The 24,679-nt window shown below is 42.6% G+C and overlaps 1 long non-coding RNA gene across 2 annotated transcripts in view; it reads right to left on the reverse strand.

Moving 5' to 3' along the window:
* Window positions 1-24,679, reverse strand: part of LOC137845270 (uncharacterized) — a 190,024-nt gene that overhangs the window by 21,908 nt on the left and 143,437 nt on the right. Inside the window, exon 5 of one of the 2 annotated variants that reach the window (XR_011090158.1) lies at window positions 22,521-23,152. The exons of the other annotated variant lie outside the window; for it this stretch is intronic. This is a non-coding gene — a long non-coding RNA (uncharacterized lncRNA). Of the gene's footprint in view, window positions 1-22,520; window positions 23,153-24,679 lie in introns of those variants that run through there. 2 annotated transcript variants of the gene reach the window in all.

Genomic DNA, 24,679 nt, shown 5'->3' on the forward strand with positions numbered 1-24,679 from the left:
CTCGTCATAGCTGAGTTCATTGGTGACTAGCTGTTCACCAGCAGAAGATTGCAGTATGTGAGTGATCTGGGAAGATTTTGAGGCACAAGGAGACATTTTGGCTGCATGTGGCCTGATATTTCTTCTGTGCAGCAGCAGGCCTCCATGCCCTACCTATAAACAACGAAAAACACTTGAACGTTTCAGCTGGCTCAAAGGCAGAGGAACTGGTGAAGTACTTACGGGTACCATAGGCACAGCATAATTATCCAACAAGTTACAGGAGGGCATCCTTCTTCCCCTGAATAATTAAGACACTTTCCATTTCTGAGAGCAGGACATGGGATCTGGGGAGAAATGTTTGGAGGCAGCATAGCAAATCCTCTGTTTCTCATTCTCCTCTGTTATTGCAATCTCCTCTTGCTATCTATCTGGGGATGCTGCTAAATGAAAAGGTTTATGACAGCTCTTCAGCACTCAATCATATAAAACACTCTCTAAAAGACGTTCAGTAAGTTAAAGGAACTGCCAGCACATTTTTTTCTTTTTTGAATCATAGATTGGGATTTTCACAGAAGTAAAGAAAGTTTACATGCCTAAATTCTGTTGGATATCAATGGGATTTGGGTTCCTAGCTTCCCTAACTTTCTGCAAAAATCCCCATCTTACTCTGGATTTGCATTTCATCTGAGGAAGGAATAGCTTGTAGTTAATGCATGAAAATAAGGATAAGAATATTTCTAAATGAGCAGGGATTATAAAGAAAATGAGTTGCACCAATGCAGCTGAGAGCAGAATTTATGTAATCCTTTTTTTTTCCCCAAAAATAAAATGAAGTTTCTGATACAGAAAGAGAAAGCTAACATTTATATTGAGCTTACTCTCTGGCAGAGACTGTTTTTGTCTGAGCAAAAATAACTCTTTTGGAGCAAACTCTACTCCCACGTCAGCTACTGTGAAACTCCAGGGATTTCAGAGTGGTTCCTTTGGATTTAGCTGGATTCACTTGCCCTGATCCTTGATGACGAATGGAGGAATTTAACATTCCTGGGAAAAAGATGGCCTCGACACAAGGCTGCCTCTAGGAACTCTGCTGCCCTCCACACGCTCAGGAATGATCGGCCAAACCAGCTGCACGCACTCAGCAACACCAACCGCTGCTTGCAGTTTTAGTGAAAATAGCGATCTCCTGAGAAACTTCTGCTCTGAAAACAAGATGTAGGGTGGGTGAAGCAACTCAGTACAGAGAGTGTTTCCATGAAACAAGCTGCACAAGAGGCTACTGATTTCAGCATCAAGAATAAAAATTAAATAAAATACAGGAGGATTTCTGATTAATTTTGAACAAAAGACAGAGTAATCATGGCTTTCTTCTCTCTGCTACAGACAGGTCTTTTGGGGCCCCAATTCTTCTCTCACATTTACACTTGTATAAACCTTGAGTAATTTTTTCTTTAAGCCTCTATTTAATCTGTAGTTTTTTTCCAGGAAGAGGATCTGATCTACAGAAAACCTAAATCAATACCAGCTGGCTTTAGGTCAAAGAATTTGGACCTCAAGCATAAAGTATACCTGTCAGCTAGATATATACAGACATATATCACAGCCTGCATGAAAATTACCTCTTATTCCCCCATGGCAACTAGTGGCTAAGTAAAATATAATTAATTATTGTATCTTTCTGGCCTTTGATAACAAAGGTAATCAAGTCAAGCATTTATTTTTGCTCAGCTTTGCAATAACTACTTAATTGAAAAAGCAAAATTCCTCTCTCCATTTCTTCTCTGCATGGACGAGTTCATTTGCCCAGAAAGGGACGTGCCAGGAACTGTTCCACCAAACACAATCAACTGCAAAAGAGACAACCAGGACTGCCACAAATCTATAAAGCAGCCTTCCCTTCTGATCTGTCATTCACCTCCCAGTTGCTCCCACTCTCACATCTAACATGTTGGTGAGATAGATGCTAAATTAACTTCATCATCTTTGAAAGGCACAGAACTTTGAAGGCCTGTCAGATGAGGAAGGTATTAAAAGCGGTGCCTTGGTCAAATCCCTAAGATCTCCCCTCTATCCAGACTAAACCTTTCCTTTTTATTGGAGAAAGAAAAAAAAAAAAAGTAACATCTGCTCCTATCAAAACACTTTCAAAAGAAAAAGTCAGATGTTTGTATCCAGATACTACTGTGAGGCTGCAACTCTCCCAGTAACACAATTAAGCTCAGTATCCTTTCTATAGGCTAGGTATTTTTACAGATTTAAACTGCTATTACTCATGAAATATCCCAGAAATATGCCCTGATGATTATTATACAAGCCAAGGACTTGAACGACTTCAGTTTTGGTTACTGCCATGCCAAGAACTTCCCCTGTCAATTAGGAAAAGTCTTCCAGCGATACACAAATACGCAGTCGTTTGCCTTTCAGCAGAGCCCCTCTCCTCTCCAGCATGGGGATAATAACTTCTGCCTACGTCAGATGGTTATTTGGAGGAAAAACACACTGAAGCAATGTGCTCTGCAAAAGACTGGCTGGATAATGGCTACATAAATATCTGTGTCAGATTTTTTTTTTCTCAGTCCTACTCGGTGATTTGAACATGATCCACTGGATTATGTGAGCGTACAACTGATGGCCGTGAATCTTTGTGGTCTAGCTTTGCCTCTGTCTCCCACAGAAGCACACGAGGGACTCAATTTGGCCTTTTATCCTGAAATGCGGGTAGCTGTATTTTATGGCTCTTGTTTCCCTTCCCAGTCAGGAGTGGGAGTCTGAGGGGGGAAAGGGAGTTAGCACCTGGCATTGCCAAGTTCAGCACGCCATGTGCCAAGAGGAAAAATTTATTTTGTTGACGATTGTTTCTGACTTCCACTTCCCCCAACTGGCTGGAGATGCAATTTTCAGATCTGCCTGAGGCAATCCTCTCTGTTTAGAGAAACAACGATAAAATCCCCAGTACAAACTTAACTGCTATATGCGAGCATGTTCTGGGAGCTCACATTACTTGCAACTAACACCATTTTAGGGAGCTCATTGACTAATTATTTTCAGAAGCTAGCGAGGTTCATTAGATAAAACAGACAGCTCTAATGAAGTTTGGGAAGCTGCTTACGCGACATTCAGAAAGGGGAAAGAACATCACAGACAACTACGAGTCTGTTTCTGGAGAGCTAAGACGAAGCTTGAATTTATTCTGACTTCATAAACATTTCCAAATTTTACTGAGAGATCTGTGCAAGGCCCAGCAAGCTGGCACGGGGCTGGATCTTCACAGAGCAGCTGAGGTTGGAAGGGAACCTCTGGATGTCTTTTGGTGCAACCCTCCCAGCTCAAAGCAGGGTTAAACCTCTGTGTGGCCGTACACTGTGCATGCTCCCTACATCTACGTCTTCCTCTGTACTTCAGAGGGGTCTCAGCAGCACTGAGAAATGGGGAATAATCATCTGTCACCCACCTCTGCCTCTCTAATCAGGCTTCAGGGTGCAGTGAGTGCAGCTGGTTTCCCCAGCAAGCAATCCTGAGGCAGTTTCTGTCAGGAAGAGGAAAAGTCTCGTAGCAAACTCATTTTCTGCACACCAGGGCCAGGGAGCTCAATTTCACATCCTCTCATCTGCCGGGTGGCCACGGTGCACGAGATGCTTAACCATCATGAGTGGAATAGGACTCAAAGAAGATTCCAGAAAGATTACTGTCTGCTTGGGCTGTTTTCACTGTATATTTCCACAAGCCCATTAGTCACCATCACAATTCCCATGCCTTTGGAGATATCCATATTTTAGCGCATTATCTAATTCACAGAGGTCTATTGATTCCCAGCTTTGCTCTGAAGGGCAGTGACTCATCTTTCAGTGCACACAATAGAAGAGCTGCTAATAAAAAAAACATTTAACATTTAGAGCCAGAGTATCTGGATGAGAAATGCTCCTACACTGCAGACATCCAGGCTTCGTGAGCTGGATTCAGAATCCGATGGCTTTTTTCTCCCTCCCTGATGCGGAATACGCGAATGCTCCCGATGTGCTCATTTTCTAGGGAGCTGGATTGGCCCTGGGTATGCAGCCTCCCGGATTAACTGACAGTCATCCGATGTAATGCATGACCTCAGGCAGTTTATAGGAACTTGTGTGCATGCACTGGGGAGGGATGAGTGGGTTTCTGGAGAGGGAAGTTCAGCCCTGCCCACTAAAGGACATGATCACACCATTTGTTATTGTCTCGAAGCCTTCACACCGGGATCTGAACAAGGCTGAAGAAATGCACAGCCCCTGCACCGAACTGAATCTCACAAAATTAATCCACACAAACTTCCAGAACTAATTTCTTTTTAAAGCTAAATGGATGAGAAACTGCCTGGAGAGAAAACTGCACAGGGAGATATTGCTGCTGAAAAACACAGGAATCATCTATCAGTCACTAATCAATAATGCCTGAGCAGCACCACTTGCAAAACTCACATTGATTTTAATAGGAATCTTATTCAAAGAGACTCAGTGCCACCTATTGTGATTTTGTCTGACTCGTGGCATTTCTTCCTTAACAAGCGTTAAAAAATCTTTCATTTTTCAAAGCCAGTCTTTAAGAAGCATGAGATTAGGCGAGCATCTCAGCTTTTTATGCATGTTTGTCTCCCAGCCCGTGCGGTTGCAGAGAAAGACCTCACAGGATTCTGAGCAACACCACACAGAGCTCATAACCCAGAGGGCAAACTACAGGGGGCTATAATGCCTCTTTTAGTACACACCTCTTTTCTTCTCTCCCATGACCTCATGAGCTGTTAGGTCCAACTCTGGATCCAATGAGCCAATACTTTGACTCATATGGCACCTTGCAGCTTAGAAGAGCAGAGGTGAACTGGTTTAATACGTTATAGGAACAGGGGACCACAGTTTGATGTGCACTTAAGCATCTTTTATTTTTTCTTTCTTTTTTTTTTTTTTTAATAGTTCGTTGAGCAACTGTGCTGTCCTGGGTAGAAAGGGGTGGTTAGTTGGAAATAAGGTAAGGACTGGTGCTTTTTCAGTACTTTGAACTGAAAACATTTCCGTACAGATACAGCAACACCTGTCTGACCTCCAGATAGTGACGGGAGCTTTAATACCTACCTACAAATGGTGACTGTTTCTATCTGAGAGCACCACGCACTTCGTTGGCATGGTTTAAGTGATGCAACACGAGCTCGAGAAGGGGCTACAAACAATTCAACTGCAGCTTTCCCGGTAAAAAACAAAACAAAACAAAACAAAACACAACCAACAGAAAACAATAACAACAAAAATAGCTTTAAGAGTCATTAGCCAGGGAAACAATATTGCTTGCTTCCCTGCAGGACTGACTCACATGACTGACAAAGCATGCATTACGATGCTAATGCTAATGCCTCTTGTGCCGAATCCATCAATTCAGGAAATGTAAGGTCACAAGGCAACATTAAAGGTCGTCTTGTGCAACCTGCGTGGCACGGGCTGGAGTGTTTATTCCTCAGCTTTCTTTATGGAGCCCTTGACACTGAATTTACAAAACCCAAACCCTTCAGCAATTCATCTGCTGCTGCAGAAGGTGTGTATCAGAGTCCACCTCTGTCTCTCTCCCTGCTCTCCTGAGGCAGGGGCAGAATTTCACCCACCCTTTCCACAATATCACAGCATACATTTGTGCCAGCAGTGGAGGAATCCTGTTTCCTTCTGACGTTACAAGCGCATCCAACAGCCATTCCACCAAGCCAATTTTCCAGCCACTGAAGCAACCTAAATATCTACACGCTCTTAGTTTGCCACTTTGTTGTACTTCACGTGCTATCGAATGGAAGCCTTTGTCATGAATAAGCCAAGATTTGTTAAAGGAAATGAACCTCGGTAGGGTGAATGTGCTGTCTTAATCCTTCAAGATATTTCTCCTGTTCTCATTTTCTTCCACAGAAAACTTGCTGCTCTAGTGGACTTCAGATTCTTCTTGATCATAAAGGAGTGACGTTTACAAAAATACCAATTCCACTAAAGCTACTGTAATAAAAGAAATGCTGCACTACTGACTAATGCTCTTCGTTCTGGCAGAGGACTTTAACTGGAGTTTTTAAGAGTCAAATCAGTTTAGCAAATTGGGGACCATTATGCAAAATTTTCCCAATAGCTCCGCCTTCTTTAATCAAATACTTAACTCCATGCCTATCCAGGCCAGCTTCAATACATTTTTTAATGAAGATGTTTTCCAGGATTGGGGCCAAATGAGCTGAAATTCATCACTGCTCTGAGGTAAGTGCAGTGCTGAAAAAGGGAAAGGAGAATCATTAAGTTTCCTATTTGGACTAAACCCGGAGCATTAATTAGGACATTAATTCAATTTCCCTTCCTATGTCAGCTTTTAATTAAGCATTAATTTACCCTCCTAGGTTGGCTTTGGGGATCGCACGGAATCGCCATGGGCTCTGTGGCACCCTACTGAGTGTTGCCAGCACCGAGCTGGGGTGGAGGCTGGCAGAGCAAGAGCATGGAGGGAAATGGGACTTCCATTATGGGGGCTCAGCACTTGGGTAGGGGGAGAACGGCGATGTCCAGGGCAGCTACAGGGGCTCCATTTCTCAATCCAAATGCTCAGGTCCTCCGCTAGTGGCACAAGATCCTCGGCAGATGCACAAGTTTATTCCCATTTCAGATCTGGATCTAAAATTAATGCAGAAAAATTGCTAATGGTGTCTTAGTTAAATTATCCCTCAGTTAAATCCAACTCTTTAAAGCATAATATTAAACTAACAATGTCTGGTGGCTCTTATTTCATTACGCCTCCATTTCAACTTTTTAAGACTTTCTTTTCATTTCAGGATATTAGATTTGATAAAATAACAATGGCCTTAGTAGGGGAAAAAAAACTTTTTCCTAACAAATCTTGTACTGCTTCGCAAAGATAGCTCTTTATGATCTTCATTTTCATTGTACACTTCGATTCCATTACTCATTTCTTTTATGCACTGGAGTTCAAAGAATAGCCACAGCTACTCAGAAACACAGAAAGACTTTAGCTATCCCCTCATTTAGAAGCTTTTAGGGAATTAGGGCCTTGCTGTGGATAAAGCACAAATTTGGGTTGGGTAATCTGGATTGTAATCCTGCTTCTGCCCCAGTCTCCCTGAATGACGTTGGTCAAGCCATTTTGCACATTTCTTGTGAGACTGGAGTAATAGTTTCTGGCCCCAAATGGCTGCTAAGAGGATCCATTCATAATCCTCGTGGAATGCTGGAAACACTTCTGCCTCCTACACAAAAACATTTATTCCATCAAGAAAGAGAAAAGATGTATGATCTAACCGAAAAGGTTTGTGACTGGGGAAGGAACTCTGTGTCCTTCCCCCGCTCGTACAGCGGTACTGCCAGAGTCAGCACGATGAGCTAGATGGATTGCTGGTCTCGTTTGCTATGTCTGACGTATGTCAGCTGGTCTGACACACATCAAAATTAATCACACGTTTCAATCCTACCGCCCTTATTCACTCAGTGAGCACAGGTCTGGGAGTTTGAGGTCCCCAGGGACAGTGGGGATCTCCTGCTGCAGGCAGGAAAGGCAGAGCACGGCTACGGGGTTTCTGTTGTGGTGTGTGAATTGTTCCATGGACAGGACTGCAGAAAGGGGTCTGCTGCGAGCAATCTATGGGATTAAATGTTGCTACAGGAATTACTGGTCCAAAGCTTGAAAAAGGCCTATTTGCAGCCACCAGAATAAATTCACAGAGAGAAAAACATTGCTTAAAAGACCTATGCTGTTCATCTCAGAAGAAATCAGCTGATCATCACTGGGGTGCTTTCTGAACCCATTTAAACCAGTAGGAATCTGCCACTGAATTTAATGGGGCTAGAATTTTTCTCATCCACCATTACAGTGAAGAGATTATTAAAGTGCACAAGAGTGATTCAGCAAAGTCCCACCCCCTCGCCACCCTATTTCCAGCACATTTGGCCAAGCACACACTTTGGCAAAGCGGTTCAGAAGGATATTCAAGTGAATTATATTTTGTCATATTAAATTAAGAGAGGAATCAGTTAAAAATCATTTTAATCAAGGAAACAAATGGAAAAAGAAATGGAATGATCCCTTGTAGACTGCTTTTGACATTTGTGGATTTGTTTTGTATTCCCTCTTACTCAATAAACTGCAGGATGACTGAGTTCATTTCACAGAAGATGGATTGCATTTTCTTCTCTCAGCTCTGCAATGTCCATTGAATTCAACCAGAAAAAAATTACTGTGCTTTAAAAACTCATGATTCCTACATTATTAGAGTCAAACTGCACTGCACACCTGGGGCAAGGGAGAGGAAATGAACGCAATCTCCATGTGTGATAGAGGTGGTTATCTAATAATGGTGGTTAATATTTAGGGGGACTTTTAAAGCAAACACGGACTGAGAAATGCAGACAAAGCCAAAATGGAAAAGCCTAGTTTATACATAAGCCTTCACCCAGCCCCAGTTTATCTTTTATTTTGTGAACCATTTTGAGACTGGGAGCCATATAGTCTTGCTTGTCCAAAGAAAGCAAAGATATAAGAGTCAATTCTGGCCAGCTGGTAGGGGTGTTGTGCCCCCTACCTCACCCAGGAAGGTCCCTGCCACAGCCCTCTGTACCTTTGGGGTGAAGGGGCTCCTAAATATTCTGGGCAACTGGTCTTCAGTATCTTTCCACATCCTCTAGTGGCACAACATAAAGCAAGTGGTCTGTGTCAGCACAGCTCCCATCAAAGCCAATGGCTCTGCAGTGACTTATATCAGCTGAGGATCTGCCTTGATATTTTCACAACAAAGGGCAGCAAAGAAGGAGGGTGAAATTAAGGGGGACAAAAAACAACTGGAAAAATAAATAAAAATAAAACTGAAACCTGTCTATTCCTGGCAGGAACTGAAAGCAGAGAGAGGGAAAGATTGTTCTTACACCCAGGAGGTCCTGTGTGTAATAGAGATAGGCACCAATTTAAGATGCTTGGTAAAGCTGCAGCCTGGATAAGAGATCTGCAACACAGATTGCAGAAGACAGATTTTTGTTTGAGTGTTTGGGTGTTTTTGGTAGACATAGAAGATAAATGTTAACCCTTTATCAGCAGAAGCAGAATAATCAGTTATATCTCCTGTTTTTAAGCTTCTGTGCTCACTTACGTTATTATTTGAAATCATCTGGTGCTTAAGGGCACTGGTGAAACTTCATGGTGCCACTGCTGTGGACATAAGACAGAGCATGCTGCCCAAACGAAATCCTGACTCAAAGTCTTGGTTCTGCAGTTTCAGTGTCGCTCCAATCTCTGTGCAGAATCAGGCTGTAAAACACGATCGAGAAACACCTCTCCCTGCCTTTTCAGTCAAATAAACTGCCTGCCTCCACACATGCTGATATTTTCCTTCAGCAAAGCTGAAATGTCAATAAAAATATTTCCATTAGACTTTTTCGATTTTTTTTTTCCACCAGGATTTCTTTATTATCTCATAGGTGTCAGGTGCAAATTGTGCACCAAGGACACTGCCTGCAGGCTGGGAGCTGCAAGCCTGCACATGCAATCCTTCACTTAGGAATTTGCAAATTGGCTTCCCTGTTTAGTATGAGAGAAGGTTGTTAAAGATTTAGCAGACCTATTGCCAAAGAACTACTTTGGGAGATTGTTTTTTTGATCAAGTCTGTCTTCCATAAAGTCTCATTTGAATGCTGTTAACACACATCACAGACACTGATGACACTGAATTATTTAATGCTACACACCTATCTAAGATGAAATCTTGCAGATCAAAAGAAAATGTTTACTTCACTTGGATGTGGTTTCTACATACACGATATGGGGTGATGAGACAAGAACTGGAAAATATTATGGGAATCACCTGAGAGGAATTAGTATAAATTCCTTTTGGCAGTCCTTCACTGCCTCTTACACACCTGATTCCCAGCCTTTTCTGTCCTCTGATAACATTGCCTGTCTGCTTGCATGCCAGCTTTCCATTCACGGACTGCTGTCCTTAATATTATTCCTGCTCAAGTCCCAGTGTGTTTTGGTGTTTACTTATTTTGCAATAATAAAAGATGATATGGCTATCCACAGAGCAAACAAACGGGCTCTATCTTCCCCTGTTGCTCAGAGTGAGTGGATGATTCAGAGAATTTATGAGACAGAACTTTGCTCGTGGGTAACTGGTCTTCATTCCCTTCAGCTTGACAGTGACCCAAACCGGCCACCATCCCACATCTGCTCCACATGAAAGGAGCTTGCAGACTTTGTTCCATTTGTTTTAGGCTATTTAGACACTAAATTAAAGTTGAACTAAAGGTCCAGTTGGTTGGGAGATCCTCCCAAGTCATTCTTCAGGCAGATAAGAAGAATGACAAAGTCCATAGAAAAAATAAGCAGGAATTGTCTCTTTGCTCCCATTTCTTGATGGTTTGGATATCACACATCATAAGAACCTTCTAAATAGACAAAGCCACGGTGGTCATGGAGGAACAGTGAGGATGGAGCTACACCTTTTGCAAGATGCCAAGGACATAATCAGATCAAAATGCTGCACTTGTCTGCTCTCCCAGCTTCAGCAGTCTCCCATTTTCTTTCTGGGGAAAAGCAAGGGCACAGGTTCAATCTAAAAAGCCCCAGGTAGTTTGTGATCAAGCAGCCTTCTACATCTAGTAAAACTGAGGTGGCAATTAGGGCTCTGGGAGCATCTCTGATACACAGCTTCAGATCCTCACAGAGTAATTTCAGATAGATGGGAACCTGTTACCTTAAGAAATGTGGTTTTGAGATCATATCACACATTTCATTACAAAACTGCAGAGAAGTGAGTTGTGAAGCCTTACTTGAACAATTAAACACCTCGGGAGTACTTTAATCTGTGTTCCATAAGCCCTTGCAACCAAAATTAAGATTACACATTCAGACCAGTACACTCTTTTCATTGGACAATTTTTTTGTTTTTTCCAGAAGTATTCAATGTGCACTAAGCTGGGCAGAAGTCTAAAGTTCTTTTGCTAGTGCAAAATTAGGCTGAAGACCTTGGCTTGAATGTCTTCATGAAGGCAGATGCAAGACCAATGGACTAACAAATGCAGAGATTAATTTTATGTATTCTTCATCATTGTCTAAAGTTGTTGAAAAGCATCTGTGGAACATTCATTGTTAGCACAAAGGTGCTGCTTTTGCACAGTTTGAGGAAAACACTACAATCAGATCTATCTTTGGATGCCTTGTATCATCAAGCAGAATCCATGTAAAGCCAATTAAAACCTATTTGTCAAAGGGTAGAACTAACATCATAATACGCATGGTCTGCTCACAGCTCACTAGCTGTTACTCGAAGTCACAAATCACAATAACTATTCTGTTGAAATTGTAAAAGAGAAGCTAGAAATCCTGCTAAACTCAATGAGCCATTAAATAGTTGACAATATTCTTTATAGAAACCTAGAATAGTTAATTAGTCCCAAAATACAAATGGTGAGCATGAATAATTACTACCATAGATTCCAATCAAGATACCCAAGGCTAGATCTGCAGCTAGCATAAAGTGACATTTCTTCATGTACGGTGTCGGCTTATACCAGCTGTGAGATTGGCCCTAAAAGGTTCGTTTTGTGCTTAAAATATGGGGGTCTTAGACAAGAACACCTTGGTTCTGTACCCAACGCTGCCATTGACTTGTCGCACAATTTTCATGTTTTTCCTTCTTATCAAATTGCCTGGTTGTTTTGTGTTTGTCAGCTCGGTTTTTAACACATACAAAGGATCTGTATATTCCTTCATCTTCCTCACTATGTTAGCTTCCCCCAGCCACACACTACTGTTGCTTCTGTTCCCGCACCTCTTATCTTTAGTGCTCCATCCCCTCCTCTCCTTTTTGACATTTCCAGGCTGGCATTTCTCTCTTCAGACTAGTGAGGCTCTGCTTATTGACAGATAGAACATTCCCCCCAAATTTTGTACTGATGAGATGTGACATTCAGAAGTTATTGCGTTATACAAAAACAAACAGAGAAATGCCATCAAGTTGAGTGCAGGGAATTGCTCAACCAATTAATATTTGCATATCCTTGGATGAAAGATATCAGTAGTACAAAGTATTGTTATTAATAAAAGCCCACAGAGAGTCTTCTGTAAGGCAAACACAACTAATGATGTGTCTTGCTTTCTGTCTTGGCACCCTACCAAGTTTCATGAAACACCAGTTTCTTGCTCAACCAAGAAAATCTGGTAAAGTTTGAGGGGCTTTGGATGGTCAAACTGGGAGACAAAGTTGTGAGTGGAGGAAAAAGACTGCACCTGTATCACCGCAAAGATGTCACGTTGTGACACCATGCACTGAGTGTGCCAGCAGAATTGTCCCTTCCCTGAGATCCCTGCCTTCATTTCCCTTACGCAGTTTTGATCTCGAAGGTGACTTTTCTTCCAGAAGCTAAACTGAAGTGCTCAGCTATGTGAAGATAAGCAAACCTTGAACATTTCTTGGACCAGGATCTCAGGACTTCTCACTCCACAGGAAATTCATTCCGCATCCCTTTCTGCAAAAGGGAAATTCTACAAACCTGCACAGAGCATCACGAGCAACATCCAGCTTTCAACCTTTTCAACCTTCTTCAGTCCTGTCTAGGTAGTGCCTGTGAGCAACCTGGGTGGTGGTGATCTGAAACACAGTCTTAACCAGCTGAAAAAATGTCTATTTAGTTGCAGCAGCTAAATGACCCATCACATATCTGTCTTTTAAAACGAAAATAGGTGCTTGGGCGTGGTGTATTTGAGGACTCTTAAGTGGTTTCTTCCTCTTTTACTGCCGCAGTGTCCATGGAGAGCCAACAGCCAGAATGTGCTTGTACAAATACACTTGCTACAGTAAACAGCCGCAGGCAATCTGGTGCACCCAAGGACCTTGTGTTGATTCTGCACTACTCCTTGGCGGATTTGCTCCTCCTTGCAAATTTAAAGATGTGAACCAAGGAGGGACCAACCCCTTTTTCCTGTACATTAGCTGGCCTGAGGCCAGCCATGCAAAATGTATTAATAGAAACTGACAATGTTATACGACTACACTAAAAAAAACAGAGAGATGAAAACATCTGAAGGAAATAATACTTGAAGAGGAAAAAGGGTCAAATGGTGGTTCTTTGCAGGGCTGTTACTGTAACACTGAATTTCAAGAAAGAGAATTTGTTAGATTTCCTGAATATTGAAGAAAAACAACAAATAAAGGAAAAAAAAATCTGAAAACATCTGCATTAGCATTGCCTTATTGTCCTTACCTTGAAGCACAGAGTTCTCAGTCATTTCAACAGGAGCGTTCACGTGGTGAAAATAAAATGTATCCTCAATGTCTTCATCCAGGGCCTCAAGGACAATGACAATGGTCTTATAGATGGCAGTGGTCAGGAGTTAGCTGCTGGAATGAACTGTGATCTTAGAAATTCAGAGCCTGGCCACAAATTCTTGCCAACATTACAGGGATAGACAGTGGCTAGATCCTGCTTTGATGTGACCCCTTGGTGTTCTCAACAAGGACTCAGCATAGCCAGTGAGGGACAGTTTTCTTGACACCACAAACATATTATGAGGTCACTTTTAGAACTACAACATTCTCCTCCCTCTTTCTTCCATTGCCACCCCTTCCACCTACTCCCACCTCTCTTACACCTCGTTCCCAGTACATTTGCAGCACCTGTAGTGAGGGGGCACTGCTCTGACACATCAGCCACACCAGTATTTCAGGAAGGGATTGAGAAACCCCAGGTAAGGAGTAAGGCTCCTGTACTGCTGCAGAAGGGAAGGATGACTTTGTTGCCACCAGTGAGCAGGAGGGCTCAGATCCCCATCCCTATCAGGAACGCGCTTGTACTGGGACTGATGGGAACAAAACAAGGGTGGAGTAATTAGTGAGGGTGCAAGAAAGCAGCGTTAACAGGATAGCTTCCTCCTTGGTGTAAGGGGATTGATACAGTTGCTGTCCTCTGAACAGTTCTTCGAGGAGTTGAATCTATAAAACCTCCAACAGATAACTCCATCTGGACTCAAATGGCACACTCCGGCATAAAGCTTCATTAGCTTTAGTGGCAGCTTGCTCCATCTGGGTGAAGTCCATGTGGAAGACTACTCTGATTAGCTGCTAGAAGCAAGGACAGAATCAAACTCTGTTTGTGCAAACTATTATTATTATTTGAACATCTCCACGTACCAAGGTCCCAGCTTTCTGCCGGGACTGGCAATGAGTAGGTGACTGTAGCAAGAATTTCCTTGTAGGCACTTGGCTTTAGTTTCTCTTTCTAAAGACCCTATCATTTTTCCTATTCAAATAGTATCAGTGACATTTAAAGCTTCAATAGCTTAAAATAATAAGAAATATTTTAAAAAATAAAATAAATAGATATAACTAAAACCTTGCTGGCAATGCTGGGACAGGTTTAGCCAGTCACTATTATTGTTTTGACTTGGATTCAATTAAAATTTAGAGTTGCACAGTCATAAATTCCTACTGAAGAAGAAGAATGTCAATGAAATTCCAGTAAGGGGTCGCATAACCCCCCCCCCCCCCCACCACCAATCTTTGAAATTTCACAGTGCTACTGATTGGGCCTTGGTAGACACCAGCTTTGAGTATTATCCGTAGCAAAACAACTTGAATTTTCAGGACAGATGTCCCTAGAGAAAGACAGCAGACAGAGGGAGGGAATTCGGTTGACAATGCATTTGACATGTGCAGAGTAACGAGCATTGTTGGATTTGAACAACCACTTGGCAACTTCAGCATGGGAGGGATTTCAACAATGTTTACCCACTTTCAAGGCATTGAAAAAGAGCAAAGGTTTTCAAGAGGGACATTAAAATGAAAAAAAAAAAGCTACTACTAATAAAAAATATCTGATGATATTATTAGAACAGAACAACAGCAAGAAATTCTCAAGTCATGCCTGCAACTTTTCTGATCTGCAGCTCCTAACCTCAGCTTTAGCTGGCTGTTCTGAGCAATGAAGTGCTGTCTCAGGCACAGCCTAATTAGCTCTGAAAAAGCTGCTATGTCCAAAAGAACAGCACATATCCATGTGGAAGATCCAGCTTCTGTCCCAGAAGCCCAGCAGCCACAACACAGCAGCGTCAGTTTGGAGTAATTAGTGCAAGGCTGTTTGCAGGAGGGAGGTCAGCGCTGGTATCCCCATACAGCTTGCATCAGGCAGTATCAATATAGCTTAGTGATAGAGAATCTGTCAAGTTATTTCCAGGGTTAACAACTCAGACTGTTAAAATATATAAATTTCATGTGTAGCCCGAACTTGGCTGCTTTCAGGTTCCTACTCCTGGGTCTTGCTATGCTTTTGTCAGATAGATTAAATAGTCTGCTATGATCAGAAACATCCTCCCCACATGGACAGTGATAAACCATGATCGAGTTGCCTTTAGAAGGATTTTCTTCTTCAAATAAAAGTAGCAGGTACTCAACCACACTAGGGCTTCTTCCACCAAGAAGCTAACCTTACAGAGAATGCTTTCAAAGCTACAAAGGACCATTTAAACGCTCATTTCCCGCTGAAAATCAGGGGCTCCTGGGTGTCTTACTCCATTTGTTAAACCTTGAAAGTCTCCTCCCCTGTCTTGGTCAGCATTAATGGAAAATAATAAAAACATCATTTAAACGTGGAGTGTCAGAGAGGTGATTCAATTACCAGCCCTAGCTGCCACAGTTGCCAGCAAATTAGAAAGAAAAGAAATACAAAATAATCCCTTTCCATTCCCTTCTATTGTGTCAGGATGGTTCCTCCCTCCTTGTCTGGGGAGCAATTTTGAGAACCTCTCCCATCAGTCTCTGCTAATTTGCCAGGTAGAGACTGTGCAGAAAGGAAATAGGGGAAGGGGAACAGAGGCAAAACAGGCCACCTTAGCTCTTCTGCAATGCTTGGCAGTATGCAGAGACGATGTCTTACTGGATGCCTGGCCACGTTAGTCCCCCAGCAGCAAACACAAGGGATACAGAGAAAGGAAGGTGAAGGAGAGAGCACAACCCATCTCCTCTGCGCCAGCTGGTCCTAGGGGACAGCTGTCAGGAGCTGATAGTTCCTAATAAAACCTGCAGAGGAGAAACACACATCACAGTGGCTTTAAAAACAAACACACAACAAAAATGATAATGTTGCAGGTGCACAAAATAAAATAATCCCTGATTTTAAGGGGAAAAAAACCACCTGTCTAGCTACCATGAGATGCCCTACCTGCTCAGGTGCATCTTTATGTCTTCCTAGATGCATCTCATTCATTCAGTAAAGCTGCTTCTGTATTTTCTGTGTTGCAAATTTGAAAATTGCAACTCTAAGAGAGGGTTTTGAAATGTGCAGTCCAGACCCTGGGCTAGACTTGGCCAAAAGGCATCAGAGGAAGGGAGCTGAGGAGAGCTGAGTGCAGGAGCCAGCTGCAACTTGGAAAAGCCACTTTCTGCAGCCTTGGGTACATCATTTAACTTCTGCATGCCCATTTACAGTGTTGATTTAAGAGCAATTTCATATTTTAAGACCAGAAAGTAGGAGCTTCAGAATTACCTAGAAAGAATCTTATATCAAAAACTCTTAGTTAAACTGACAGATGCTTTCTCAGGGCTTTGATGGTGATTTCTGTTGAGCGCACAGATAAATTCAACCACATTTTTCTGAGGCTCCTTCAAGCCCTTCCACTATGCCTGTGCTCCCTGAAACCTCTCAGGACAAAGCACTTGGCTACAAATGCCACTTTGTGGTGCTAGAGCCCTACAGACCCTGCTTTGGATGGCCACCGTGCTCTTGCTGAGAGGTGCTGCAGGCTGCAGAGTAAGCTCCTCGCCGCCCTTGCCTGAGGAGCCCAACCAGTAATTAATCATACAAAAATATAATTACCTCAAACCTCGGCAACCTGAAAATCAGTTTGAAGAAGAGTTGTTTGCTCTGGGCCGTCTGTTTCAAAGAATACCCAGATGACAGGAATTACAAAAGCCTGAAGAGGAAATCATGTAAGGGTTCGATGCCATTTCTCAGAAGCTTTCTGACCTCATCTCTCTCTCCCTCTCTTATTTATACTTGTGATTGTATCCCTTTCCAGCTGATTATTATACCTCTTTGGTTCTTGTTAGCTGACCTCCAACAGGCACACGTTAGGAGGAAAGCATGCATGAACTTTTCAAAATCAGCTTTGTTCTCCTCCAAGGAAAAGGCCACTGCCTTAATGGCTGCAACTGCCTACAATTTTAATGAGAAGAGGAAGCCTTTCTTTCCAGTTTTTTATTTTTTCCTCCATAGGAAGTCTAAGGTCCAGGCCCAGTGCTAGTTAACAGAGGGGAAAAGAAAAAAAAAAAAAAAAGCCCTCCCACTCCACAAGAAAAATACACTTAATTAGGTAGCACAGTTCTAATGCCTCCAGCGCTCTTTGGTTTAATCTTCGCAGTTGTCCATTTTTGATGGAAAATTTGTGCTGATTTCATGGTGGCTGCTTGGAAGAAAGTCACCACACTTCATGGTTATTTCATAGCTTGGGGTGAAAGGAATGGTGAACAATGATTTAATTAGGTTTCTGTAATAACATCTCAATTTCCAAATGGCTGCCCATACGTATTAGTATGAAAGAAACACAGCTCCTTTATTTCTGTTAATTCTGTGACTTTACCGCCGATGGAAACTGAGAAGAGACTGACAACAGAAACTAAAACAGAGACTCTTTGCCTGCAGAATGGGGATAACATCCACGAGAACTGTTCATGCTCCCACTCGCTGCAGCCCCATCCATGTGCAACATCTGTGCCCACTGCAGTCAGCACAAGCACTGACAGCAGCTGCAACGCTGCTGGATCGAGCCCACCACGAGAACAACCCTGAAGAAAGAAGTATCACGAGGCACTGATCAGCTAAGATAACTCAGATTACAGACGGAAAAGAAGGTCAGCCAAAAAGCTTGTGGCTTCCCCTCACTCTGGACTTCAATTCCCCGACCCAATGCGTCTTCCAAAATCCTGTCAATGTAAAATATCTGCCTTCCACCAACACACACCACTCCATAAAATAGATGGCGTATTTAAGCTGTGAATTCCACGAGATGGCATATATACAACTGAACAAGTCTTGATGATCTGTCTTGTCGATAGGACTGGATCAGAGTGTTTATGGATGTGTTACCATTGACATAAATAACAGGGAAAATAAAACATAACTAGACCCCAAAGAAAAACCCAATCAGTAGTGTCTGCCTTCTAATTCCTCATTAGATAGAATGTCAAAGCCTCAGCTTACTGTACAATCACTCCATCTGTTCCAGCCTCTAATTTCACTATGAATTGAAATAAACATAATTCCTGAAAATGTAAAAACATCTCAGATTTCCAAGCTCCTTTGTCTCTTCGCAAATTTTTACAGCCTCCTGTTTGGCACAGTGAGCTTTTCAAGTGCTACCAAGCTGATTATATTAGAGAATACTACAAATTGGATAACTCAAAACCCTCCTAGAGAGCTCTCGTAAAACTCCATGGTTGGATGGAAACTGGAACAGATGGGCAAGCTCCACCAAGCGCTATATTAACCCTGCTGTTCTCTGACTGGTGGCCAACAACACATTCAGAAAGTACAGATCTAAAAATAAGTCTCCAAAACAGAAGATGATCCAAAGCTTTTAATACACGGTGGCAAGGCAGATGACCACTTGGTGACATAGTTTTGCTACGATTACAACCAATTTCTTCCACAGAAAGGCAAGTTTTTCAGCTTCTCGGTATTTAAAAGAGAGAAAGTATTTAAAAGGAAAAGGCATGTGTCAAGGCAAATTGGTTGCCACTCGTCCATTACAGCTGAAATACTTCAACCATCACCTCATTACATACAGAGTAATAGCAAAGAGCGTGCAACGAGGGCCATAATTGAACTAGAGAAATGGAGCAGGAGTCCTGGGGGTAGATTCGCAATGCTCCAACCAGTGCAGCTCTATAAAAATCCCTCTATTTTTGCTACCAAGTACACAAATTCCCATTGAATTCAAAAGGAGCTTTGGGTATCCAGAGCCTTTTAATCTCTGCCCATTTGAAGTTTTAAATACCCATCTTTCCTCTGTGCCACCAGGGAGTTGAATGACGTGCTTTCACAGTTGGCCTGTGAGCTCTTGGATACCACGGGGCGAGACTTGCAGAGATGTCAGAGCAATTCAGACAACCCCGAGATGCTCCGGAAGGGTCAGATTTGGAAAACATTCTGTCTCTTTATAGCAAGGACTCTCCTGGTGTGGAAACTGATTTCTTCGTCAGGCTGCCTGTGCAAGGCAGCAGTTTCAGCCCAGCAGCGCAGACCACTGCAGATCCGTCTCACTCCCATTCCTAGGGCACTATTCAAATACCTGCCAGGTCATATCCTCAGCCACAGCATCTCCTGCTGGGCAGACACCCAACTGCTTTACACCAGCAGCACAATACAAGCAATTCAGTCCCGTGTGCCTTTGGTATTGTCCCTAAAAGCCACCCATAGGGGAATAGCCTAGCCCCAAAGAAAAAAAAAATCAATTTAAAATCTATTGGTTTTCTGTGATTAGGTATCAAAAAGCCTCGTCTTGCAGTGAGCTCCAAACAAGCAGATCCCTGCATTTGTTTGTAGATGCAGTTTGTACAATGATCATTCCCCCAAACAAACAAAACAAGCTCTATTCCTTATTCTTTATGCTGACAGGCAGGAAGGCTAATTGTTTAGAATTGCATTTCAAATGTCCCAGTTGAGATAAGTGCCAGGAGGTAGAGGTAAATCACACAACTACCCACTTGCTGCCTCAGAGTTTAAATAAATAGAAATACGGGGCTAATTAATATTTAGGAAATGCAAAACTTGTCATCTTAAATCAGGCTGAAACACAATAATCACATTAAGTGCTTACTTCAGCAAAATACCACTGAAATGCTAAGTGTTAGTGAACTACGTGTGTATTTATCCACTTAATTGACTCCTGGCTCTGACAGAACTCTATTACCCAGGAGTTAGAAGGAAATTTAATTCTGATCTGTGTGTTTGCACTCAAGGACTTCTGTTTGACTTCGGCTTATTTTCAGTTGCAGAACTGAAGGGCTACATTTTTCCAGATGTAATAGTACTAAGTTGAGCAACAAATGTGACATTTAGCTTTTCATGTGATGACCTTCCCTTCAGAGTTTGGAAGATTTTTCATCCTGTTCTACTTCAGTTTCACTTCCAGATGTCCTTTCTAGCAGCTGCTTGGTGCATTCGCGTGCACAGAGGCTGGTAGGAAGTCCTAATGCAAATAGTCAACTACACTCAATCTTTTCTTAGGCTAAATGGGCAGCCTTCATTTTACTTGGTACCTAGGTTTTGTAATACAGTGTGCCACTGACATGCCAACATCAGCTGCGTGCTCCCTTCTTCAACATAACTTCCTCCCATTAGAGAGGCTCAGAGGGGAGAAACAAAGTTTTAGCTCTGTGCACCAATTGTCTGTTTGACCACCATTTCCCATACAGGCCCACAAATACAAAAACCCAACGCCATTCCATTTTTTTGCAGGGTGCTCTTGCGCAGATGCCTTCAGAAGGCACAGTTAATGTGACAGCTTGACATGGCAGATAGCTGTGCAATGCTTCTCCTAAAAGCCAGGCTAAAAAGAACCCAAACATTTAATAATCTCTCTGCTTTAACAGGAGGAAGCATGATCACATAGCTCATCTGACAGTCTCACATTTGCTGAAAGGCTTGCTCTGGGTTTCATAGCAGACTGGGACCTCTGGCTGCAGGCAGCAAAGGTCTGCATGTCAGCAGCTTGGAGCACTGGGCACTTCCAGGGGATTTCTCCTCTCTCTTCCTGCACGTGCTCTGAAAACCAGTTTGTTTCATCCTGTAGGGACAAGGCTGGAATGGCCCTGCTGCTCCTTTCAGTTCTCCTTCTATGTGTGACACATTTAAATATTTAACAAGTTCATAAGGTCTCTGTCACTGCCTAACTTGCCTGTGTTAATACACTATGAAAATCTTCACATTTCCTGCTTGTCACCTTTCAACATGAAACAAGATCAGCTAATTGTGCCTCAGATTGAAAACCGATTTCAACAGACATTGTTCTCAGATTTATCACAGACGGGACTAAACAGAGAAACATAAAAACATTTACAAGATTGTCAGGACACAGGACTTCATAGATTAAAGACAATGTCTTGAGTCACGTGAAGAAATAAAACAAAGCAATGTTGCCTACAACATACAAAGAAATCTTGCTGAAATCAATGGGACTCACTTTGCAGGTTCAGTGTGTCTTTAACCAGATCTTATTTTAGCATCTATTTCTGAGTGTTTTCAATGCAATAACCTGGTCTAGAGAGAGTCATTCGAAATTCAGTACTCCCAGCCCAGGCACTGCTGTTAAGGGACAGATGCTGATGCCAGTTTTTGATTCAAGAAAATCCCCCAAGTAAGAGAGATGCTCACAGGTAATGGAGCAGGGGGAGCTGGTGCAGTGAAGGGGAGTGCCTGAGAGGGGCCAGCACGAGGAGGCCAACAGTGTGGTCAGATAGGAAGCAAAAAAGCCTCAGAAATAGCAGCATTGGACAAAACAACATAAGGGATCCCTTGCCTAGCTCCAGTGCTCTGAGGCAAGCCAACTGCAACCAAACTGCTCTCCTTCTCTGCCTCAAGGAAATAAAATAAAACATTGGGAGCTGTTTTGCTGCTCAATGAGGAAATTGAGATAAGGTTCGTGCTCAAAGCCAAAGTGACACTCCTGCTTCACTTGAAAACAGAAATCGATGTTTCAGATCCCTTTTAGAGACCATCAGATAAAGAGAGTGCCTTTGATTTCCACTCCGCGAGGACAGGTATGGAACAAAGCCTTTGATGGACACTCCAGCCCCTGTCAGGGCCTGCACTTTACACAGCACTGGCGGGGCTTTGCAGGCTCTGTCCTGAGGACAAATTCCACCCCTAACCTCCACATTTTTGGCTCTGGCTTGCTGCACCTGACAGCCAAATACCAGAAGGAGCTTGGGGCAGTGCAGATGCAGAGGGAGGAAGGGCACAGAGTGCTCTGTTCCTGCCGTGTGCCCTCCGAGAGCCGATGAGGCCTACTTGGTGAGGCCAAAGCCAGGGAACATGGCAGGAACGAAGGCCGGGCAAAGCGGAGGCACCGGTCACCAGTGGCAAGAGGTGGCCACCAGTACAGGCACCTTGCTGCACATAGTCACTTGCACTGGATAAAACCGAGTTAAACCCTCACAGTGATGAAAGATAACTGCAAAGGCTTCCCATGCCTGCATTTGGGGTGTCTTTCACAGGCCATGGGCCTTAAAGATGTCTGTGTAGCAATGCAAGTGCTAAAGCACCACTTCAATAATCCTGTTCAATGTGCTTTAACTTTCTTTTTCATGAAAATAAGCCGCAGAAAAGACCCTCAATGAGTTGCAAATACAGCCTGGAAAAGCTCATTAAAGGCAGAGCTTGACAAAGTCATTATTATGTATATGTCAAGTTTAATTCTGCAAAGAAACAAATGCCATTAGTGCTCTCTCAGGAATCAATACACACCTCGTATCTGCCTACAACAGGGAATGAAAAAGATGGGGGGGGGATGGAGGGGGAACGCTGAACAAACCAGCACACACGTTCGTGAAGTCTAAGTACTCAGACTCCTTTATTTCCATACTATCCCTACTTGAGTCATTAGGAGGCATTTGGTACTGTTTCCAGTCATGAAGACTTGCCGCAGGCCAGGATTAATGAGTCTGACTTTTATTGACTCAATTGCACCCAGATCAGAAACACTGGAGCTCCAGCCCAAGTTCCAGACAATATATAAATAAAAGCTCTTGATAATGGAGCAAAGGACCAGACCCACAATGAGATATGAGCTATCAAGTGCCCCATCGTTTCTTTCTTTTCCCATCTAGCTGTGTGACCCTGCGCAAATAGCTCCCTGCACGTTCCTTCCACAACCCAGAACAAATCACAGAAAGCTGAACCACAAAATACCCCACACAGGGAATTTTCTTGTAGTCAGATGTGTGTGAGTGTGTACAAAAGCACAAAATTGCATACATCTCTGTATAGGTCAGTGCAGAATTAAATGCACATTAGAGGAAGTGTTGCAATAACACAAAGTATTCGTTTTATAGCATCAATTCCAAAACAAAACCACGAAGCCAAGATGTCAGCGAAGTTGCCTTGTTTGCTACACAGCCTTACAAAGCAATCAAAATCTGCAAAGAGAAGGAGGGGTTACAATTAACAGGTTTTCCAGTTAGTCTCCCAACTCTTGATTTATTTAAATAAACAAATGATCATTAAGCAGGTCAAAAGAGTGGCCAAAAATTAAGGACACTATCCTACGATTCAAGATCAACTCCTTATTAATTTTTTTTTTTTCTTTCTGTGAACTAGAAGTGACTTAAGCCTGTGTGCCTCAGTTTCCTTGTAAAACTGAACTAATACTTTCCTACCCTACATGTTCAAATATCATGGTAGTTCCTATAAGCAAGTAACATACAACATGCTTAACATATAGTATGAACAACCCTTGTTCTTTTAACTACGCATGCCTGGACATCTGATTTTTTTAATTGCTTGTTCTGGTATTTTCAGTTGAAAGACTTTTACCTGCAACTCAATTTAACAGTAAAGAAATGAGAAGAACGGCTGCATCCCAAAAGAAGGTCCTGACAAGGAAGACAAGGTACTTATTTACTCTTCACCCCTCCTTTTCAAGAGTCAAAAAAAACTCCTATAAGGATAATTACACTTAATGGGTTTGATTACAAACATCACATCATTCCGCACTGGATCTCAGATGAGCTCAAGACAAAATTCCTTGCACAGTAACCTCCTTGTTCCACACACCTGCGCACTTCGTAAACTGCTCCATACGCTTAATCGAAAAGAAATCTAATTACCTTAATTTACTTCATCCAAAAGTAGAAGAGTAAACTATATGTTTAATTATAAACTTTCCACTTCGGGCAGCTATAATTAATGAGTCAAGGAATCATGCAATATGCCTAGAGCAACCTTTATTACTCCTGAGGTACCCGAGCACCACTCATGGTTTAGAGCGAGTCACTTCCTATTAGTATTAGGAGCCGAAGTGCCTACCTAAGGCATTAATCATGGAGTGCTACAGCTCTAAGACTTTTAATTATGTACAGTGTGTATGCTATACATGGATTGCACACACACAGTGCGATGTTAATAAATAGCCTTCCTGGGGCTACCAAGGGCCTTGGTTTGGTTTATTTCACATTGTTAACTTTTATGCAGACGTGGGCCAGGTTGTTAGAAAAATGAGATCGTGACTCCTAGCGCTGGTCCCGTACAGGCTGGACCGAGCTGCAGCTTGCAAATATTGAAGAGCGAGCACGGTCCGGAGGGTGGGATGCTGATGGGGGAGCTCTGGCACTTCCTTCAGCCAGCTTTCTCCCCTCTCTGAGAGCATCTTGCTTCCAAGTCCCCTCGACAATGGATTCCTCTGTACATCTCTCTTCTGCCTCTCCCTAGGTTCTGAGCTAGGATTTGGGGGTCAATTTATTATTATTATTTTTTTTGCTTGTTTTATGTTGAAATGACATGTCAGGCCGCACAAAAATAATGTCAAGCAAGTTACAATTCCCTCTGTGCTCTAAGGAAAACACTATAGAAGAGACTAGATGGTCTCCTAGATTCACCACATTTGATCATGAATGAATGGCTTTTACTGGGGTCATTTTTTTACTGGAGAGCCAGTGCTCTTCTTG

Source organism: Anas acuta, chromosome 27 (assembly GCF_963932015.1).
Source record: "Anas acuta chromosome 27, bAnaAcu1.1, whole genome shotgun sequence".
Classification (NCBI taxonomy): domain Eukaryota; kingdom Metazoa; phylum Chordata; class Aves; order Anseriformes; family Anatidae; genus Anas; species Anas acuta.